Source organism: Venturia canescens, chromosome 8, assembly GCF_019457755.1.
Source record: "Venturia canescens isolate UGA chromosome 8, ASM1945775v1, whole genome shotgun sequence".
Classification (NCBI taxonomy): domain Eukaryota; kingdom Metazoa; phylum Arthropoda; class Insecta; order Hymenoptera; family Ichneumonidae; genus Venturia; species Venturia canescens.
The window spans coordinates 12,119,819-12,132,704 of NC_057428.1; the positions used below are offsets into that span (position 1 = coordinate 12,119,819).

The window sequence follows — 12,886 nt, forward strand, 5'->3', positions numbered from 1 at the left end:
GAATATTAAGCAGTTGAAGATCGAATGTTTTGGTTTGAAGAAATCACGGTGAAATTACAAATTGTCAATGTAAAAACACATGAGATAATCGTGTCTGATTAAATTATTTAATCCTTTCGTTAATGAAATTCACATGCATATCTATCAATGCACGTCTTTAATACATATACGATCTCACAAAATCTTTTTTGAAATCATTTACTTATTGTGACTTCTGGTTTTAATCTTAATATCCAATAACATGAATTAATTTTTTCCAGATGAAATAGGAGTATTCATCAGCACTCACGAAAAATGAATAATCCAAATTTATTCCTCTATTTAACAACTTCAGTTTTGGTTTACGCGACAAATGAAATGATTTACGCCGTCAATGTGAAGTATCTAAACTCCCGAAGGCTTGAGTTCAATATCTTTACTCTACATTTTGTTGCTCAAATAAGTTTTACTCCGAATTATTTTACTACACAATTCTGTGCTCCAAAATTTCAACTCCGAAATTGGTTCGAGTTTTACAGCGTTTGTCCACATTTGGAAGAAAAAAAATTTGGAGATGCCGGGGATCGAACCCGGGGCCTTTCACATGCAAAGCGAACGCTCTACCACTGAGCTACATCCCCACGAATGATAACGATTTTTTAATACGAGTATGAGAATAGCAGGTGCTATGATATTTCATTAAATCAAATTCTTCAGCACTCTGCTGATAATGAATGTTTGTATATTAGTCATTTTCCCCTTCATCAAATAAATCCAATCTGCAATAACAAGATTTATCGAAAAAGTAAACACTTGGCAAATTCAATATTTCTTTTTTATCTGCCATTACTTTTGATCCTCGTGAAAGTTTTTCTATTTCATAAACTATGAAAACAATTATTTTAGACAAAATTTATTCAAATAGTAAAGATTTCGTGTTTCTTTTGGCCTCGATCGAATGACTAATTCATAACAACATAATTGCAGAATATTAATTGAATCATAGGAAAACAGTTAGTCAAAAAAGTTGACACAGTTTGAACACAGCAATTATTATTATCATTATTTACTAGAGACGTGGCAGCGTTTTCACAGTAAATATTAAAAAGAAATTTTTTGAAGGGCTATAAGAAGGAGTCCGGCCTCTCTATGCTCGAATTGGGTGATTTTCATTTTTATGTTTTTACTGAATGAGAGCCGTTGAAGAACTGATCGATGAAGTGGCCAGGAAAGCGACTGAAACTCATTAAAAGAAAAGGCCCTGGCCTCGATCTCTTTTTACTTTTATCATTTGTATATTTTACTTCTTATAAACACATTTCTGACACTTCATTTGTGAGGTTTCACGCATTCTATTTTTTAATTCTTATATACAACGTAGTAGCGTTCCACAGTAAATTTATTCTGATGTTCCATGATTGTTTTTGCTGTCATTCCAATAATATTTACAACGAAATTCAACATACTATAATATCGAACGAGTTTTAGTGTTGAGCGATAAAAAATGATGAAAATATAACAAAAAAAACACCGGACTGATAGCAGGAGTTCGGTCACTTCAAGTCTGAACACTCCAAGTTTCTAAACATACTGGTAAAAATTAATTTTTTCATTTAATATACATTGTAAAAAATTATTTTTTAATCGGACATGTTTGGATAGAAGAAAAATATTCAAACATATAATTTTAATCTTACTACAATCTACTGCTTGATAACTAATTGATTTCATAATATCGACTCGGGATTTGATCCAGCAATGTCACTGAATAAAAGGATGGTCTTATCATTGTTCCTGATGATATTTATTGTTGGCATAATTCCTCGACGGTTCCATGGTGTAATGGTTAGCACTCTGGACTCTGAATCCAGCGATCCGAGTTCAAATCTCGGTGGGACCTTTCTTTTTTTCTATTTCGTCAAAAAAACACTCAAGATCAAATACTCTCTTTTTGCAAACGTTTCCGTTGATCAAACAGCGATCAATATTTGAGGAAAGCGAAGTAAGAAAAAAAATATGACAGCGGTGGGATTCGAACCCACGCCCTTTCGGACTGGTGCCTAAAACCAGCGCCTTAGACCGCTCGGCCACGCTGCCTTCCTGGTTGTTTTCCGAGATAGTTTAATAAATATGTTGCTATCCTAGATACGCCATATTTATGACCTAAAATTGAAAATTGAAAAAATTGAAGAAATAAACAAAAAGATCTCACTTAACTCACAAAGGATTGACTACCTAGTTGCACTATACTGTGATTAAAAATGACGACTACGCAACATTAACTCAGGACAATAATCAGGGACCAGATAGGACGCCCGAACATTTGATCAAATTCTGCGCGATCAACGTTAACTCACTAGCGGCAAATAAACGAAAATTGGACCTCGAAGAATTTGTAAACTCTAATCACATTGACATAGCTCTAATTTCAGAAACGAAATTAAACAATAAGCACATATTAAGCTTTCAGAATTATTCTCTGATCCGGAACGATCGACCAAATGCGAGAAATGGAGGGGGAACAGCAATCCTCATCAACAAGAAAATAGGATACACAAGTATCTCCCACCCGAGTTCGGCAGCTAATAAGGTCATAGAGTATACAGCTATAAAAATAAACACAAACTCCAACAAAACTCTATACATATTTAGTGTGTATGCAGCCTGCAATAACAAAAGAACTTTTATAGCTGAACTCGACAGAATTTTTAACGAACACAAACTCAGTGGAATCAAAACATACTTTATAATCGCGGGTGACGTAAACGCAAGGCACACGAGTTGGGGCGATCACAAATCGAACGAGCGAGGTACATTACTAAACCAATGGGAAGAACTCAACGGAATTGCTCGCAGAGCGACAATGTACAATGCAGATAGACCCACGTACCCAAGTGCGGGATCCTTCTTAGATCACTGCCTTGTGGACTCACGGATCGAGCTCAAAGACTTAAAAAACGGTAAACTTGCCACGCTCCCGTACGACAGTGATCACAACGCGATAACTTTTTCACTGGACATCAACGAACTTTTCCGAGGGCTTACCACCATCCCAGAGCTGACTATCTGACTGAATTATAAAAGAACGAACTGGAGAAACTTCAAGCAACACCTCTTAGACAACTATAATATCCCACTACCAAAGAACCGGAATCTGACAATAGCTGAAATCGACACACAGATCTTAAAAATTGAAGAGATAATCTTAGAATCAATAGAAACGATAGTGCCCAAAATCCAATCAAACGACAAAAAAGGTTGTCAAAAATATGTAAATAATCGAATCAAATGACTGCATACCGCTAAAACAATACTGATTATAGAATTATACCAAACCAACAGCAGTAATTGGTGGACGAGCTGGAATATAAAATCGCGAATAAAAAAGATTAACAGGCAACTTGCAGAACAATTCAGGAAATCAGAAACCGCATATTGGAACGCTCAAGCTAAAAGCATAAACTACAGAGACTCTTCAAGATTTTTTCCTACAATCAACAGATATTTCAGGCCCAAAGATCCACCAAAGATAGAACCGCTAATAATAGAGAAAACCAACAATCCATTGCTCACACAGGAAGTAATAAACAATTCTGAATTCATTGGAAAGAACGACAAGTACATTTGCACTCAGCCAGTAACCAAGCTCAACATTACTGGTAAATATTTTGAGTCAATCAACTCACCCAGATACTCGAACCACGGAACTGAAACCAGGCGTCGAGCAGATCGAATAGCGGAAGACATCAAAACCGCCCTGCAACGAGCCAGAGCACATAGCACCACCCATACCGTATTTTCGGACCGTAATCAAGCTCACAACCTGGTTCGGGACCCAAATACATCTACGTTTCTCCACTCATATCTCGAAGTGACAGCATTACTCAAAAAAGGAAAGAATAAAACATCAAGCGGCCTGAACAATATCTCGATGATTGTACTGAAACATCTTCCGAACAGCTTAATAATTGAGTACACAGTCATGTTCAATAATTGTTTCAACCATTCCTACTACCCGACTAGATGGAAAAAAGCAAAAGTCATTCCAATATTGAAGAAAGGTAAAAACCCGAAGGACCCAGCAAGCTACAGACCCATAAGCCTCATCATAAACATCAGCAAAATCTTTGAAAAGCTAATAAAACTCCAACTCATAACTGAAGACAGAGACAGAGAATATTATCCCAGATAACCAGATCGGATTCAAAGCTAAGCACTCAACAGTACATGCAATCCATAAGTTTTCCTCAGACGTAAATAGATACCTCGGCAATGGCAAGCTTGTTGGAGCAACCCTCATCGACTTGGAAAAAGCCTTCGACTCGGTTTGGTTGAATGGTGTGATTTATATAATGTGCTCACGCAATTTTCCTCGGCCATTGACTCTGTTAATCTGTGATATGATCCACGGAAAATCGTTTGTAACTTGGGACGGGAGTAATACAGCAACTCAACAGTTCAGGATCCGGGAGGGCCTGTAACAGGGAACAGTTACATCTCCAGTCATTTTCAACATTTACAACAGTGAAGTACTAAACCTGTTCAATCTAAATTCGGGGAACAACACACACTCCGGGGCATACGCCGATGACATGGTTGTTTACGTCGCAGACTCGAAGATCCCAGTCATTCAGGAAAAACTCAACGACATCGTAAATAAGATATACGCTTATTACAAAGACTGGAATCTTAAGATCAACCCGATCAAAAGCGAAACCATATTGTTTAGAAAAACAGTCAACGAGATCTCACCTCGAACCGTACCACTAATAAAAACATTCCAAATTATAATAGAAGATAGAGATACTGGAGAGGCGACACCGATTCCCAATAAAGACACTGTGAAGTATTTGAGAATTCACTTCGATTATTTAATGAGACTGAACAAACATCATGCTATCCAGCTGGCAAAAGCTAAAAAGGCACTGTGAAAATGAACCACAGAATATTCTATAACAGAAATATGGAACCCAAAGCAGAAATCATCTCCTATCAACTATTGATTCGCCCCATTATCTCATACGCAGCCCCGATCTGGTGGAATGTGGGGCCTTCGGTGATGGAACACTATCGTCAGTTTGAGACATCATGCCTAATAGCATGCCTGGGCAGGTATCGTACAGCCGAATCAGACTATACACGACGCATCAACAACAAAGACATATACGACGCAGGAAATATCCCAAGATTCGACACATTCTGTCTTATGTTGACAAGAAATTATTGGCACGGCATACAATATAAGAAACGAGCAGATCAACGCGCTGAAAATCAATGGAGATCAAACGGTATTATGGATGGCAAGGACCAACTACTCCCCTCCAGAACTCTTTACTAACCTAGACCGAATGGGATGCATCCAAAGCGAGCACAATGTCCCGATAATCTACCACATACAACGGCACTGTGCAAGAAAAGCTATTTTTACTGACACAGACAACGTCCCTAGAGATAGATGGACTTATTCTACAGCACTACCAAAGAGACACCGATAGTCTCGATAGATTAAACGCGAGGTACCGGTGGCTACAAAGAGATGCCAAGCATAAGGACGAACTAAGAAGACGAGCAAGAGTACAGAAACTGCAACAACAACAACGACAGAAAGCCGTCAACAGAGCCCGACGCGTCAACATATGAGCTACTGAATAAAGAACATTGTAAATGCCCTAGCATCACCGCCCTCCACTTGTAAATATTATAAATATTTTATATAACCCCCTCTCCCACTCAACCTCATCTTCTCTCCTTCCAAATTCACCATAACCCCTGGAGGCAAGAAAAGGAAGCAATGGTTTTTTTATATTTTCTATTTTTTACCATAGCTTTATATATCAATGGGAGTATTAAATACAAATCATTCAAATCGTACACAAGAAATGCAAAAGTAAATCCATATTTACAAACATCGTTATTTGGCAAGACGCATCATGTAATGACAAACCAAATATTGAACATGCTACTGTATAAGTCACATAAGGTTGTTTATTACTTAAAAATGTACAATGATAAAGCAGCGAAATAAACCATCTTTACAAAACCAAAAAACCAAAAACCTTACTGACCGTTCGGCGTTGGAAGTTCAGCGAGTAAACATTGCACGACGTTTCTATTGATATAAAATTGAAATATTAATCATATCGGAAACGAATATAATTTCCAAAAGGTGATTAGTAGTTGCTCTGGCCCAAATAAACGGGTCTCCAATTATTTTTTCGGTACAAAACAATATATTTAGAAGAAAATCCAGTGACGAAAATCGCGTGTCAGGGGACAAAATCCCCGGCACACATTCAACCATCACAAAGATGCAATAAAGGCCAAGGGAAGTACATAAATCGGAGATGCACTCACAAGCAGCTCTCAGGAAAAAAGCAAGAGAAATTAATAGAATCACGGGAACAACAAATATTGAAAGAATTATAAACTCGAACAAGACGAAAATTGAGCCAAACCTGTCAAAGGCAAGATCGCGATCTTCATCAGTTGAAGATAACGTAAATAGCCAGAATGTAGTGTTACATCATGATCAGTAACCCCTGACCTAACGAAAAACCTATTAGATACAAAGTAAGAAAAATGTAGTACGCAGAAAAATAAGTCTCCCATTTTAAAAAACAAATATCATATCAGCGCATAAAAATTATCAAGGCAAGGCAAAAGTGGCCGCCTAACTTGACTCACCCAGCGCATCATGCTAAGAGATACGCGCAACACGGATAGGCTCACACAGCTTCACTGAGAAACGCGCAACACGGATAGGCTCACACAGCTTCACTGAGAAACGCGCAACACGGATAGGCTCACACAACTTCACTGAGAAACGCGCAACACGGATAGACTCACACAACTTCACTGAGAAACGCGCAACACGGATAGGCTCACACAGCTTCACTGAGAAACACGCGCCAGAAAAGACATAAAACTGTTGTTCGGCTCATGTGCAAGAAAGCCACGGGTACCCCTTCCTTTCATTATCTGCAAATCATTGGCTATGGGCAAATAGGTCACATGCGCGACCCAGGACTTTCAAAGCTCATCCCTCAAGACGCAGAACTCACGTCATATTTTTGCGCTACCAATCAGAAGAAAAGAAGTAGATGGGGGAAACCCTATAAAAACGGGAGGTAAGTGCCCAGAAGGCAGTGAAGCAGCGCAGAAAGGAAGCGCAGATAAAAAGAAAGATCCAATCAGTTGTCTCAAGAAGTCTTTGTTACCACGCCCGCGAATAAATTAAAGAAAAGGACTTAGTCAGAATTTCTCATCGGCTCTTGTTCAAAGTTGAACTTAGAAAATTTTCGAAAAGTAAGCTCACTCAATATCTCAGACTCAACCAAAGCGGAAATTTCAATTATAATTACAACAAATATAATTATAAATATTGTAACCTATCTCGGAGCGAGCATTTGTAACTGCTCGAAACCTACGACGACGCTTCGACCCGGACCATTGTAAAGCAAATATAAGAGGGAACAACCAGTACCTTCCAATAAAGAGTAACATCAATTAACCCACCAAGGAAAACCCCTGTGAGTACACTTTTATTCAAACCAACCACATCGTCACCCCCCAGAGGGTTCATCATCTGCATGCCATCGGGGTCTAAATCAACCTAACTTGCAAAAAGGAAATATCATTCTTGCTCTCCCATACTCAATCGACGTGGCTCTCGTCCCTGGGTAAAGGACTTGAGTGTCTTGACCCGAAAGAAGAGTCAATACCGTGTTGCATATACCCCCTGCCAATTCAAAATCTTCTACGGGGACGTAACAGTAGCAGCTGATTCGCGTGAGTTTTTAACCCCTAAAAGAACATATAAAAAAAAGAAAAGAAGAGATCAGAAATTCATTGCAATAACCAATTTGATGCTCTGTCTGATGACATGAGTGTCATAGATGATGGAATCGAGCAAGATTCTAATAATCAGGTATTGAACTCAAATAAAAATAATAATTAGACAGGCAGAGAGAAGAGTTCAGGGAAAACGTATGTCGCGAAACCAAAAAATAAACCGCCTTCCATACATGCGTATAAAATATCACCGAGAATGATTATTCAAATATTAATTACAGAAAAAATAGCAGAAGATTTCTGGATTAAAAAATCTTCACGGAGAGAAGAAGATAGTATTGGTTACTAAGCCAGATAGTACTCAGTGCTATCCGAAAAAAAATAAAATTTCAGATTCTACCCAATGCTATGCGGATAGTACTGGCTACTATTCAGATACTACTCCGTACTATCTCAGATGTTACTCAGTGACATCCAAGATTATACAGCGTCAGATGGCACTGAGTACCATCCAGATAGTAACCAGTAATATGCCACATAGTATACGCTTCTATGTGAAGATGTTACAGTGTCGTATCTTGTTGGCTAATTTCATACGCATGCGCATATAGTATTTGCACGTAAGTCACAACACGTAAACTTACGCATATGAACTGCGCATGCGTATGAAATTAGTCAACACGATACGACTCTGTAACATCGTCACATAGAAGCGTATACTATGTGGCATATTACTGGTTACTATCTGGATGGTACTCAGTGCCATCTGACGCTGTATAATCATGGATGTCACTGAGTAACATCTGAGATAGTACGGAGTTGTATCTGAATAGTAGCCAGTACTATCCGCATAGCATTGGGTAGAATCTGAAATTTTATTTTTGTTCGGATAGCACTGAGTACTATCCGGCTTGGTAACCAGTACTATCTTCTTCTCTCTGTGTCATAGAGATTATGTAAAAATAATGCCTCAGAATATTGAAATATTTCACGCAATAAAAAAGCTGCTTGAAAACAAAGCGATACAATTCTCTACATTCACTCCTCAAAGTGAGAAAAAAATCATTAGTCCTCAGTGGAATTAATGCGGAGTACGATGAGGATGATATTAAAGAATCCATTGAAAGGAAAAATCTCTCCGATATAAAAGTCGAAGAAGTTATTAAACTAAAATATGGAAAACCGAATGAAAATAAATACCATTACATTGTGCAACTCTCAACAGATAGCAAAACAGCTGCATTGACGAAAATAAAATTTTTGCTCTATCAACCAGTTAGGTGGGAAAGGATCCGTAAGAAGATCATTTTTCAATGCAAGAGATGCCAACGTATTGGACATGCGAGAAAAATTGCCAGCTACAGTACCGATGTGTGAAATGCGGAAAAAATCATGGACCGGTCAAAAATGGAAGAGTGTGCGAAATTAAAGAAACAGCAGATAGACAACAAGTCAGATGCGCAAACTGCGGTGAAAATGGTCATCCAACATCATATATGGGATGCAAGTATTTTTCTACGGCACAAAATCTGAAACGACAAGCTCAAGAGATCAGAAATAATTTGAAAACAGAAAAAATCAACAAAATAGACAGATTTGTAAATAATAAACAAAAATTTTCCTGCTCTTCCTAGAAGAAGTGAAACAGCTAAATTTCACCGAAATGAAGAAATACATCAAAATAGACAAAATGATCTAGCCGTTATTGATGAATTTGATGGTAATAATAATGATCTGTTCAATAACGATAATTATTATAGCTACACAGTGAGAAAAAAATTTGGTGGAATCACTTGAAAAATGTTCAGTTGAACTAAAATATTTAGTCCCATACGCACGACAAAATATTTATTAAATTTCACAAAATATTTAGATAATGATTCAAATAGATAACGATTTGGATTAACAAAATTAAGAGTTATATGACGGTATTTGGTTTACTCTAACATACGAAAATATATTATATCTCCGTAGATTTTGTTGTAGTAAGAAAACATTCAGCTGAATTAATAAAATGATATGCCATTCAAACAAACATTTTATCTCTGTCAACCAAAAATCTAGTCCTTATCTAAAGATAAAATCAAAGTGACAAAATATATATTTAATATCAAAAAGGATCCTGTCATACAGCCTGAAAATACTGTTAATCGAACTAGTAAGTCATGCACTTTTAAGAACAAATCAAGACCGTCGCATTCAAAAGTTTCGTGGTTTTAACATACGTTGCTTTAACCTCTAAAGGACCGGATAACCAATATATTGGCTGGCCCTGTGATATGAGCTTTGTATTTAGTTGATACGTGATACCATATTTCTGATCACTTTTCAAGAGCGATTTCAAACTCTGAAATCTCGGCCCCCTAAAGGTTAATTGAATGATATAAGTCTTGTAAACAACATGTTAAATGGGCAAAGTGCAAGGGTTTTACATTTGACATGAGACCTCATAAAGTAGAGGACTTATGCTCCTTTATCTGAGAAGGAGAATAGAAAGATTGGAATTCTTATAGGCGTACGGGTGGTGCTCCGCTGGCGCGAAAGCGTCCCATCCGTGGCCCTCTAGCGGATTTCTGCCACACTAGAATTCGTACTAGGTTATGCCGTTACAATTTACTGTTAAGGATGAAAAAAATAACTATTTATTCCAACAAAAATTTTGTTAGGTAGTTACAAAAATAATAGCTATTCTGAACTAAATCATTGACAAATTAATGGAGCTCTTATCCGTGCTAGAAAATTCATATGGACTAATTATCTGTTTAATTATTCAACGCGCTTAGTTTCTGGATTTGAAAATAAAGTAGATATAAACACTTTTCAAAGTATTATCAATGAATTCACGTAACAAAAATAACTATTCATTTCAACAAGAATTTTGTTTCGTGGTCACGAAACTTAGGAATACATACGAAAAAAGTTTTTCGTATTAACAATTGAAATAAAGAAAATCAACTATTTGATCAGGCAGAAATTTTGTTAGTTAAAAAATAAGTAAATCCGTTCAATTAAATTATACACAAAATATACTGAGCTTTCTTTCGAGGCAGACATCTGTACAGACAATTGATTTGGTTCGGCATTGATGAGATTTAATTAAGCTGCGCGAAGAAAAAATCTGACCATCAAAATTATTTGTTATTTTCCACAAATCATGATGGCTAATATAATAATACATTTCGACAAATTTTGGGTTATATTGAACTGACCAGTACGATTTACAAAATATTTATCATTCTTAACAAAACCGTTTAGATACTTCAGTACTTCAAATTCAAATAAATATATCATAAAAGTGTATGTGAATTGAGTAAAAATAAACAAATGTTTTGAATTCTTCGAACAAAAGATTTGGTTTCACTCGCTTAGTTAATTCACATAAACAAAAACTTAGTGATTCGGTTAAATGAACTATTCCTTATTTATCGTAGGCGGATCTTAGTTAAATCAAGCAACAAAAATATCAGCTAAAGACATTTAGTTGTTACAACGATTTTTTTTTCTCAGTGACAGTAATAACAGATCAAACAAAAACAATAAAACTGCTGATAACATTGAATTGAACATCTTCGAAAGAATGTTGGATCAATTTAAAGATAGCATGATCGAAATGTTGAAAACTCAGCTGAATGATATTAACAAAAAAATATCACGCAGAATTCTAAAAATATTGAATTTTAAATGAACCAATTTGAGTATTAATAATGGCAATTGACAACATAAATCTTCAATTAAATCAAAGGGTCAATAACAATCCTAACCACAAGGTTAAAATTTGTGCTATAAATGTTAATTCTTTAGCGGCAAACAAAAAAAGATACGATCTACAAAAATTTGTTGAAAAAAATCAGAATGATATTGCATTAATTTCTGAAACAAAACTAAATATGAAACAAACTCAGTTTTATGAATTATGCATTCCTGAGAACAGATCGACCAAATGCAAGACAGGGTGGAGGAACAGCGATATTAATAAATAAAAAAATCAGTTTTGCGCAAATCTACAACCACTATTGTATCGCTGATACACGCATTGAATTTGAAGACTTAATTAACAATAAACTTAGCAGCCTTCCATATGATAGTGATCATAATGCCATATGCTTCTCAATTGATACATATGATATTTTCAGGGGCTTTATTACACTACCTCCTCCAAGTCCAACACTCAACTTCAAAAAGACAAATTGGAGAAAATTCTCACAATATTTACAAAATAATTATAATGAAAATCTTCCAGATAACAGAAATCTAAACATAAATGAAATCAATGAACATATAGTCAAAATTGAATAACATATAATAACAGCTATTAATACAATAGTACCAAAAATCAAACCGGATGATAAAGCTGGATGCATTAAATATATCAACAATAGAATAAAAAGATTGCAATCTTATAAGTCAACTTTAATATCTTTTATATTTGAAAATAATCTGAGAAATTCATTGGTTAAACAAAATATCAAAAAACTTATAAAAACAATTAATTAACAATTAATATCGCAATTAAAAAAATCGGAAACGGAATATTGGATGGCCAAAGCAAGGGGCATCGATTCATCGTGACTTACAAGGAACATCACTTTGGTGTCCCCCTCCGATTTTCTTGAAACTGCTGTATGTGAAAGAGCATTCGAAAGTAAGAGACACGTATTTTTTTTTATCGGCGGAAAAACGGTTTTAAGGGGTGAAACCACCCTTGAAAGTAAGGCATGTCAGGGGGTGATTTTGCAGTTTCACCAGCAAGCACTCAACTGATTTTGATAAAACCAAAACCAAAATGTTTCTTATCTGAAGTGATGAAAAGTTCACCCTGTGCACGAAAAAAAAAAAAAAAAACAGGGGGTTAACCACCCTTACATTCTTATATATCTCACGCCACAATAAAAAGGAACGAATATGAAGGAATGAAACGGGTTCTATTTCCATGAAAACATGAAAATAAAGTTCACGTGTTTTTGCATTTTTGCAAAATAGCAGTCTTAAGGGGGTGAACTACCCCTTTTTTGAATTTTCGTACCGTAGGTGGTTTATTTCTGTTTTACATGTTTTTGCTGATTCGAAATATTATAATAGTTTCGAATCAAGATTTTCTGACGTATCGAAGTCAATA

General features: G+C 36.1%; 3 non-coding genes across 3 annotated transcripts; 1 reads left to right on the forward strand and 2 right to left on the reverse strand.

The window, feature by feature from the left end:
• Positions 1 to 548: 548 nt before the first annotated feature.
• TRNAA-UGC (transfer RNA alanine (anticodon UGC)) lies at positions 549 to 620 on the reverse strand. The gene has a single exon. It is a non-coding gene; the product is annotated as a tRNA-Ala (tRNA).
• Positions 621 to 1,807: 1,187 nt separating this feature from the next.
• On the forward strand, positions 1,808 to 1,879 carry TRNAQ-CUG (transfer RNA glutamine (anticodon CUG)). Its single transcript has one exon. It is a non-coding gene; the product is annotated as a tRNA-Gln (tRNA).
• Positions 1,880 to 1,996: 117 nt separating this feature from the next.
• Positions 1,997 to 2,076, reverse strand: TRNAL-UAG (transfer RNA leucine (anticodon UAG)). Its single transcript has one exon. It is a non-coding gene; the product is annotated as a tRNA-Leu (tRNA).
• Positions 2,077 to 12,886: the final 10,810 nt, after the last annotated feature.